Source organism: Octodon degus, unplaced genomic scaffold, assembly GCF_000260255.1.
Source record: "Octodon degus isolate 3935 unplaced genomic scaffold, OctDeg1.0 scaffold00002, whole genome shotgun sequence".
Lineage (NCBI taxonomy): Eukaryota > Metazoa > Chordata > Mammalia > Rodentia > Octodontidae > Octodon > Octodon degus.
This window is the reverse complement of record NW_004524578.1, coordinates 19,206,175-19,216,498: the sequence shown is the minus strand read 5'-3', so window position 1 is coordinate 19,216,498 and position 10,324 is coordinate 19,206,175. Positions and strand designations below refer to the sequence as shown.

Genomic DNA, 10,324 nt, shown 5'->3' with positions numbered 1-10,324 from the left:
TGGTGCTGGGGGATTGAACCATGGTCCCTGTGCTTTGCTAAGCTTGTTCTAAGTAGGTGCTTTAGACCACTGAGCCATCTCACCAGCCCATCACTTGTATTTCTGACAAGTGAAAAGTAATACATATCTAAATATCTACCAAGAGGGAAATGGTTTTATTTACTTTCACATTTTATTTTATTTACATTTTAAATAGCATCTTCACATGATCCAATATGCAAAAGAACAATAATGACTTCCTCTCCTGTTTTGCTTTCCCAGAAAAATAATGCCTGCTATCAGTTTCTCGTGTACTATTAGTCTTTTTTTTTTTTTTTTTTTTTTTTTTTTTTTTTTTTCTTGTCTTGACGGGGTCTTACTATGCAGTTAAAGCTGGCTTTGAACTCACTTTGCAGCCCAGGCTGGCTTCAAATTCACAAATATCCTCCTAACTCAACCTCCCCAGTGCTGGCCTTACAGGTGTGCAGCACGGCCTGCATTAGTCATTGTAAGTATAAAAGCAAATGTTGTACCCCTGCCCCTTTCAAATACAGTTAATAAACTCTCTGTGGGGCCCACTGTTACAACTTGACATATCCTGGACATTGTTCCATAAAGAGCATCTTCATCCTTTTCAGTGACTAAATGTATGGCATTGGCCAGGCAACAGTAATTGCTCGTTTGTCTTCCTGATGCAAACAGAGTCATTTCCACTGGCTGTGCTCCTTGATGCACTTATGCAAGAATGCGGGGCTGTTTCTAGAACTGCTGAGTCGAAGGGGAACTGTGTTTATGGTTGAGGTTTAGTCACTGACACACCAGCCACCGAAGCAGGAGGACTGTGTTTATCTCCAAGTAAGTGGTGGGTGACCAAACTGTTTTTCATCTTTGTGATCTGATAAGTGAAGAGTCACATCTTTTGTAGCTGCAATTTTTCTCTACTATATTAGGAGCTATTGTTTCTCCATTAACTATGTCTTCATATCCTTTGCCCTTTTTGTCCCCCATTCAGGTCATTGCTAGCTCATTTGTTAATGATCTCTAGAAACTGTATATTAGGGAGATCAGCTCTTTGTGTCCATTAGAAGTTGTACTTTTGCCCCAGTTTAAAGTTTTTTCTTTTGACTTTGGTTATGGTGGTTTTACATTGATTTTTATTTATTTATTTATTTATTTTTGCTTTGTTTTTCTCTAGACTGGCCATGAATTTATGAGTCACATGCCCCATTCTCCACAGCAGTTGGGATTATGGGCATGGGCCACCATGCCCAGCTAGATATTTTAATTTTTTATGGAAACAAGTTTATTGGTGCTTTCTTTTCTTTTCTCTTTAACCTTTTATTTATTTATTTGGGGCAGGGGCCCTGGCCCTAGCTCAGTTCTTTAAGTGGCTGCTTCCACACACCTGTCAGCCTCAGATTGCTGTAGTTCAATCCCCACGACACTCCAGCTACCCAAAAGTGCCCTGAAGACATTCGAGGAGCAAAAAAACAAAACAAAACAAAACAAACAAACAAACAAAAAAAACAAACAAAAAAAAAACCCTTATTTATTTGGGGCAGGGTCTTGCTATGCAGCTCAGACTCATAGTGTTCCTCCTGTCTCAGCCTTCCCAGCACTGGGATTACAGGCGTGTGCACCATGTCTGGTTTCAGTGGCTAGCACAGCACGCTGGGGGCTCCAGGGCCCGCATAGCATGCTGTACCAGAGATTGAACTCAGTTCTTGCACTTGCCAGGCAGGCACTTAGACCACTGAGCTATCTCCCCAGCCCTTCATCTTTTCTTTTTTTTTTTTTTTTTCATCTTTTCTTTTAAGGCTTCAGATTTTCTATAATACTTGAGTCTTCCTGTTCCTAATTTAAAAAAAAATTTCCCCTAGTATTACTGAAAAATTTCCCCTACTTTTCAGATAGATAGATAGATTCCAGGGCCTACTACATACTAAGAAAATGCGCTATCACTGAGCTGCTCCCAAGCCAAAACATTTTTTTTTTTTTTTTGTCTTTGTGAGATAAGGTCTTGTTATGCAGTTCAGACTGGACCTAAGCTCACTTTGTAGCCCAGGCTGGTTTTCAGCTCACAACTATCCTCCTGCCTCTACCTCCTGAGCACTGACTGGGATTACAAGCATGTGCCACCACGCCCAGCTTCTCTGCCTTTCTGAGGCAGAGTGTAGGTATGTAGCCCAGGCTGGCCTCGAAGTTGCTTCAATCCTCCCGCCTCAGCCTACTGAGTGCTGGTTGGTTTTTTTTTTTTTTCATTTACATTAAAGTGCTTAGTAAATTTTATTTTTTAGTTTTTCTCTCCATAATTTTATTGAGAAACAAATAGCACTGAGACAGTTTCAAACCAAATTGGTAGGACAGTTTCAATAATGAACACATTACATACATTCTTCCTAGTGGTTAATTGCTGTACAAGATGCGGACATGATATCCTATTTACAAACACCATTAGAACAAATCCCTCTATTCATTAAGAGAATGTAACTATATATCTATCCTAACCACTTTGAATACACAGATACAAAATGGACATTCATCTGTATCCCCTTTTTTTGTTAAATTCCGTTATTTGAATATTATAGGTGTGTAAACTCAGCAAAATATTCTAAAAGAGTCCAGTAGCCCTTAATAGTATTGGGTCTTCCGCTTGACTGGCCATGTCAGAAATTGTTGACCTGAGTCCCCTACAGCTCAACATAACACCATGGCTTTACTTCTTTTTTTTTTCTAACAGACAACATTAATTTTATTTGCATTTATTTTATGCTTAATTTATTCCCGTGCTGTAAGTTTTTGTTTCTTCAGTTTCTTTTGGGATATCTTTTTCTTCTGTGCAACTTCCTCTTCTGGTTTGGGAACAATTTGCTCCTTTTCAGTAAGGACCATCTCAATATGGCAGGGGGAGCTCATGGATGGATTAATCCGGTCATGAGCTCTATAAGTACAGCGGCACATCTTGGGTGCTTTGTTCACCTGGATATGTTCAATAACCAGAGAATCTACATCTAAACCCTGAAGTTCAGTGTTACTCTCTGCATTTTTAAGCATGTGCATCAAAAATTCAGCACTCTTTTTGGGCCACCGACCCTGTGTCCAGCCCCACTGTTTGGCCTGAGCACACCTACCAACTCCACCACTGTAATGCCAGAATGGTAGACATTGCTTCTTTAATATGACATCCTTGAAATACTTGGTGGCCTTTCGGATGTGCATACCCTTGATGGCCTGGGCAGTTTCACTTGTGTTCTTAAAGTGAACGCGAAGATTTGAGCCTCTTGATTTGCATGATTTTGTGGGGTTTTCTGGGTCAAGAGAGTAGCAAACCATTTTCACAGGTCACCTAAGGCCGCTCACAGGAGGAGCGGCTTTACTTCTTTTTTTTTTTTTTTTTTTTTTGGCAGAACCAGGGATTGAACTCAGGCCCTTGCACTTGCCAGGGAAGCGCTTTATCCACTGAGCCATCTCCCCAGCCCCAGGCTTTACTTCTTATATTTCATTTTTATACTTTTCTGCTGGATGGTTAAGACCAAGATAAAGCAGGACCTCTGCAACAAGAATTGTAGCTTTTGGATCAGATAAGATCAGTCAAATCCCCTCAGGGTTTATCCTAAGACCCTGTACCTCAGATTGTAGATCCTTTGTCAGTGTCAGCCATGTGGATGAGTCACGGCCATTGCATGGCCAATGTGCTCTCTGTGAAAGCCTGAGAGAATGTTTTCTTTCCCTGTGTGAGTGCTGGTATTATAGCTAAGCACCACCATGGCTGCCAAAACATAAAATATTTTTATTGGTGGTATACTATTTCATCATATGAGTGAACTATAATTTATTTAACTAATTCCCTAATGTCAAACACTTAGTCTATTTGTGTGTGTGTGTGTGTGTGTGTGTGTGTGTGTCTTTTTTTTTTTTTTTTTTTTTTTTTTTTGGAGGAACCAGGGATTGAATTCAGACCCTTGCACTTGCCAGGGAAGTGCTTATTCTACTGAGCCATCTCCCTGGCCCCTGTCTGTTTTTTGTTTTTTTTTTTTATTTGAGAGAAGTTCCACTATGCAGTTCAGGTTGGCTTTGAACTCACATTGTAACATAGGCTGGCTCTGAATTCACAGGGATCCTCCTGCCTCAGGAATTGGAGGCTAGCCTGGGATACATAGTGATGCCAGGCCAGCTTCAACTTCATGTTGGGGAAAAAAAGAGTGAGGGAGAAGTGGGAGGGAGAAGTAAGTAACCTGGACCCAAATTGGGCCGCGCCTAAACCATCCAAGAGGTCCCAGGAACAGGCCAGGAGGACCTGATTAGGTTGGACAGTCCCATTACTTGCTTCTAAACCTAGGATCCAGAAGTCGCCTTGAATATTGTGGCAGGTATAAGTCTCTCTAAAGATGTTCTCATCTTCATCCCCAGAATAATCTGTGAATATGCTGTGCCTCAGGTCAGAGGGGAAACAGATGCAAGTGCCATTGCTAATCAGTGGATTTGTAATAGGAAGGCTGTAATAGGAAGCTGTAATAGGAAGCTGTAATAGGAAGAGTCGCACGTGTGCCCGACAGGGTCAGCAGTCACGCGATGGGAGGGAGGCCAGACAGGCCATTCCTGACTTGGAAGGCAGAAGGGGACACCAGCCATGGAATGCGAGAGCCTTAGAAGCTGGGCGGGCAGAGCCACCTGGCTCCCCTAGAGCACCCGAAGGTAAACTAAACACCCTACGAACACCTTTGATCGAAGTGTGGAGAGACCTGCTTGGAACTCTGACTTACAAAACTGAGCAGCGCCGTTTTGTATTTGTATTCATTTGTTACAGCAGTCATAAGAAATACAAATGTCACCTGGTTCTGCAAGCAAGTACTGGGACTGACATTTGTTCGCACCAATATAAAGGTGCAAGGGGGGTGCTGAGAGCACAATTAGAGTGCGGGGCAACATCCTAACTCTCGCCTTTTCTGGCTAGATCCTGGGGCCACCCTCACTTCTTTCACCGGGAGCTCCCAGATAAACGCCAATCTAGTGAGAGTCAGAATTCTGGAAGCCACCTCGCGGGACGCACGCTTTGCGTTTCTGGGGGAGCGAGGCCCTGTGCCCCTCCCCCAGCGGCAGCTGCCGTCCAGATGTAAGGGGCGGGGCGCTGGACCTGGGTCTGCAGAGGTCCCACTCAGAGGAGAGCAGGAGGTCGGGACCCCCAGCGATCACGGCCCAAGTCCGGGACGTCGGCACCGCCGCGGGCCCCGCCCGGAGGCGGCAGGCGGGCGCTGGGGGCGGCGGTGGGGTCGGGTTTCTTCCCTTTAAAAGGGCGCGGGAGGCGGAGCCCGCGCTGCTGGTCCTGAGCGCGGCCCGGGACCCATCTCGAGCGCAGGCGAGTGGGGTCGGCGGGCGGTTGGGGCGCAACCCAGGGAGCGAGGACAACGAAGCCGAGCGCGCACAACCGGGCACCTACGGCCGACCCGGACTCGGATAGGTAAACTGAGGGCGGGAAGTGGCGGATTCTTTTGGCCAAGCTCTCCCCGCGATCGCGTGACTGAGGGGACCCCGCGGCCTCGACGGCTCGGAGGAGCCCCCACCACGGGGGCCTGTGTGGTCTACAGGATGGGACGGAGGGACTGCGGGGCAGGGACCGGCCGGAGCCCGGAACCTGCGGTTCTAGGGTTCTTGCCCGGCCCCCGACGGGCAGCAGTGCCTGGGTTGCAGGCCCCGCGGAGAGAAGGGGAGGCCGGTTCTGCTGGCGGGAGTCGCAGCCTCCCACGCTGTACACGCTGGTGGACAGAACTGGGTTTTAGGGACGGTGGCACCAGCTGCGCCCTGGCAGGAAGCAGCGACGCAGCTTGGTTCCGCTAAACAGGGACACCTCCGAAACCCTGGCCCTGCAGCTAGCAGGGAGCGCCTGGTGGGCTGTGTCCTGGGGATTTGTGACATGAATGGCCACCCCCAGCTCCAGACCACACAGACAAGGTCATGCGGCTGGGTAGTCAAGACTCCGATAGGATGACAGACTTAAGGGCCAATGACCACAGTGTCCTCAGCTCCTACAGACCTGGACCACCCCTAACGTCCTTTTCAAAAGAGTGCCCTGGAGCCGGGGAGATAGCTCAGCGGTATAGTTGCCTTCCTGGCAAGCGCAAGGTCGGAGTTCCATTAGTACTGCAAAAAAAAAAAAAAAGAAAGAAAGAAAAAGAAAAAGAGGATGGCCTGCACCAGGCCTTAGGCCCCTTAGGGTGTGGCGTTGGAGGAGGGAGGCAAGCGCAGGAGGAGGAGCACCACCACCTGGGGTTAGTGGCTCCCTCTTTTCCAGGGGTCCTGGCCCAGTCTGGGCCTCATCCTACCAGGCCACCTCCGGATGGAGCCCAGGCTGAACTTGAGTGTGAACCACCCCCAGGGTATGGGATTCACCGGCATGGGCAGTAGGCTGGCAGCAGCTGTACCCCTGTTGAGGCAGGGGGTGAAGGGTTGGGCAGAGCCTTCTGGGTGAGGCTGCCCTCTCCACCTGGAATCTGCAAGCCCAGGCCTGAGTACCATTCTGCATCCATCCACCCAAGCCCCCAGGGCCTCTTCTCCCAGGTCTCTGTGTGGTGGGGGAGATGGCAGGCCCCACAGGAATGGGCCTGCCCCACTCTTGGCTCAGGTAGGGATGCAGATGAGGGGATGGATGCTGTCCTGATCCTCATGGCTGGTGTGGGCAGGGGCTGTCAGCAGAGCCCAGGGCTCTGTGAGCACCACAGGCCAGGGTCAGGGATAGCCCCAGTGATGCCTTCGGACAAGAAGTCCACTTCCCAGAACTGCCCCCGCTCCTGGTCACAGTCTTAACTGTCTCCAGCTGTGCTCTGTGGCGCTCAGGCTCTGCTACTGTAGAAAACATGGGGGCTGTGCCGGAGGGTGCTTAGGAGGCATGTGCTGTTAGGTCTGTAGAACTGCTGCTAACTCACTGCAACCTTGGGCAAGTCACTTAACCTCTGTGCCTCTACTTCCTTCTCCGGCTGCTGAGACTGAGCATCCTGGTAGGACACACAGCAGATGCTCAGCCCCACCCATGGGCACGACCACTGGGGTCTGCAGCCAGTGTGGCACCTCTATGGCCTGGGTCCTTCTTGCAGCCCACAAGGGCCACTCTGCTCCCCCTTTCCAAGGCCCCCAAATTGGGCTACAGAGCTGGCTTCCCATGGGGCCAGCACAGTTCTCACAAAGGGACAGTATCCGGAGCTCCCAGAGGAAGCACCCTGGGGTCTGGCCCAGGCCCAGCCCGAACAGCTGCAGCTGAGGCTGAAACCAGGGCTGGGGGTGCCCTGCGCAAAGCCTCATCCCTGCCCTACTCACCTCGGGTTGTCCCCAGACCCCCACCACATGAGGGGACCTTAAATGAGCCAGGAGCCCTCCCACCCCCTGGTGTCTTCCTACTTGGATGGAAGCATGTTTGCCCCACGCCTGGTGCTTCTGGGTAACACCACCATGCTTAGGTGTGCTCTATAGCACAATTGTTGTCAACTTTAATTTTGTTGTTGCTGACAAGAACTTTGGTTTTTTGGAGTGAAATCCACAGGCCAGGGACAGGTGGCTCTGGTGGCTCAGACTGGGGTCACAGCTTCTACCCAGCAGCACATAAGAGGAGGGAAGGTGAGCATTTCTCTTACTTGCAGAGGTGGTGCCCCCAAATCAGATAGCAAGGAGCTGTGGCTCCCAAAAGGGGTACAGTCATCCAAGATGATTGTAGGGGCACCTGGATGAACAGCTCTTAAACCGATAGTTGAAAGGAAGTGAAGTAGCAAAGCGAATGGGTTTAAAGAAAAATGGGCATAACAGATGGGGGTTGCATGGTGCTCTGTGCTGCTGTGGACCCAGGGCGTGCTGCATGGGGTGCTGTCTGCCGTGGATCCACCTATGACCTCCATCTTTTCCTGCTAATGTCCCCAAAACCCCAGGTGTAGGCTGGCCCCTGAGGTTTTGAGGTGATGGGCTGCTTTGGAGGGTGACACCCCAGAGGGGTGTCATTAGGAGGGGCACTAGGAGGGCCACCTGGGTAGCATAACCAAAAGAGAGCAGTGAGGTTAAGAACAAGGGATGCTGTGGATAGGGCTGTGGGCTGGATTACATCAGACCTGGAGGCTGTGGGAAAGGTTACAGATGTTGTCCTTTATTTCACCAACACTTACTGAGCTCCTGTCCTACGCTAGACATGCTGGGGGAGTACAGAGTTGCAGAGCGCTCCCTTCACGTGCCTCCATCTGGTCGCAGGCTTTTGAATGCAGAGATGGGGGAGGGGCTGCCATAAGAGACAGACCAGTGATGTTCAAGCTGGGTTTTGAAGGATGAGTAGGAGTTTGACAGGAGAGAAAGGAAAGGCATTCCTGGCAGAGGGAAAAAGGGATCAGAGGCACAAAAGAATGTCAGAGGATCTTGGGGAAACACTCCCAGCTGGAGCCACCCCTTGAAGTGGAAAGAGAGGTCAGAGAACCCAGTTCTTAGAAGGTCTTGAGGCTCAAGCCAGAGTTGAGGTCTCATTCCAAAGACTGGGAGGAGTCAGGGACCTGATTTGAGTGGGAGTCACACTCACACCTGGAAGGAGGCCCCTGTTATGAGAATGCTGGCCAGGTTGGGTGACAGGCCCCAAGCATGGCTACCTCTGCCTGTCCGGGCATGGAGGAGGCCAGGGCAGAGCTAGGAGCCCCTTGTCGTGTTCCTGAGAGGGGCTGCAGAGCCTGTCCCTCTGGGCCCCAGCCGCTCAGATGGGACGCCTGCTGTGAGGGCGGGCATGAGAAGCCTGCCTTGCGCCAGCGTGGAGGCCAGAGCCCTTTCCCAGCAGCACGATCCTGGCTGGCTAGGCCATGGCCTTCAGCCAGAGCAAACAGGAAGAGACCATGGTGGGCCGGGCTTCAGGGCCTCCCTTTGTTTGGAGAAGGGATTAGGCCATGTGGACTGCAAGATTTTCTGTTGCAAAGGTAGGAAGGGGCTGCAGGCGCCGCAGGGACAGAGGGGACTAAGGTACCGGGTGACTGGCCAGTGTGTGCCCGTGCAGGGCACTGTGATGCTGTCTCTGTTTGGCAGTCTCTTGTGCAGAGGGGGACTGGGAGCACACTGGAGGTCGCCCTTGGGGGCCACCATTCCCCTATCTCTCTGCTCCCGCTGGTGCCCTTGGTCACCTACCAGGCCCGACGAGGTAGCTGTTGGTCATTGCCTGGGGCAGTTCCGGTTGGCTGCCACCAAGGCCCAGGCTGGCCTTTGATACCAGAGCACTGCACTTAGAGCACCCTTGATGTGTGAGGCAGACCCTGGGACTCCCCCCAAGAGATGCTAGCCTCTGTTGGCCAGGCACGGGATGGCAGCGTCTCCCTCTTACACAGGTGCCTGTGTGAATTGTACATTTGATGCTGAGGCCACCCGGGTTTGGGTGCCCTGCATGTCCACTGTGACGGGAGAAAGGCCCCAAGAAGGGGCAGCTGGTTCTGTGGGGACTGGTGTCAGGCAGGACTGGGTACAGCAGAGGCTGCACAGAGTTGGACCGGGGAGTACACTGTCTTCCTACTGTATGCCAGGCTTCCTATCAAGTGCTGGTAGAAGAAATCACTGAGCTCCCACCCTTATAGGGCCTGAACTCCATGCCTCAAGTTATCCTCACACTGTCCAACAGAGACCTGTGCAGTTGGGCCTTTCAGAAGTGCTTATGGTGCTGAAAGAGCTAATAGAGCTTAGGCTACCCCTAAGGCCAAGGAGGCCAGAGTGGCCTCTCTAAGGAGGATTTGATGGCTAAATAGGAATTAACCAGGACAAGAGGGAACAGTCGATCCAGACAACATGAATGGCATGAGCAAAGGCGCTGTGGTAGAGGGGTTGAGTGAAGGCCAGAGTGGCTAGAGAACTGGGCAAAGTGAGGCTGGGAAGCGGGGAGTACCATGGAGTGCCTGGCCTTGGGGTTCCCTGAAGGAGGTCTGCTCGGATTCCACAGAGCAAAAGGCAAGTTTGAAGTAGTGACATAAAACAATGCAGGGTATTGCTGGACAGGTAGAAGAGCCTGGCAGAAACAGGAGTCCCAGAGGGTGTAGAAGGGTCCACAAAATGTGCATGTGGGGAGTAGGCTGTGGATGGAGTGAAGGACCAGGTGTGTGGAAGGTGGAGCTGGTGGCTGGGAGGGCCAGTAAAAGCATCATTTCCCTGTAAGCATAGATTTTATTGAGTATGATAAGCAATATCTTAATTTCCTTCCACCCGGGATAGAAAAAGAGGCAGCTCAAGGGTGGGCTAAGAAAGAAGAGAATAGTGGGACGTGGTGTAGCAAACCAATAATCCCAGCCCTCTGGGAGGCTGAGGCAGGGAGATAACAAGTTTGTGCCCAGCCTGGGCAATTTAATGACTTAACAAG

At 50.6% G+C, this 10,324-nt stretch overlaps 1 protein-coding gene and 1 pseudogene across 2 annotated transcripts in view; one reads left to right on the top strand and one right to left on the bottom strand.

Annotated features, from left to right (window-relative positions):
* Positions 1-2,757: 2,757 nt before the first annotated feature.
* Positions 2,758-3,312, bottom strand: LOC105741870 (annotated as a pseudogene).
* Positions 3,313-5,135: 1,823 nt separating this feature from the next.
* The window catches only part of Anpep (alanyl aminopeptidase, membrane), a 21,702-nt gene continuing 16,513 nt past the window's right edge, over positions 5,136-10,324 (top strand). For both annotated transcript variants that reach the window (XM_023710365.1, XM_023710360.1), the window contains exon 1: positions 5,136-5,437. The gene's annotated coding sequence lies outside the window, so the exon portion shown is untranslated. The remainder of the gene's footprint in view (positions 5,438-10,324) is intronic.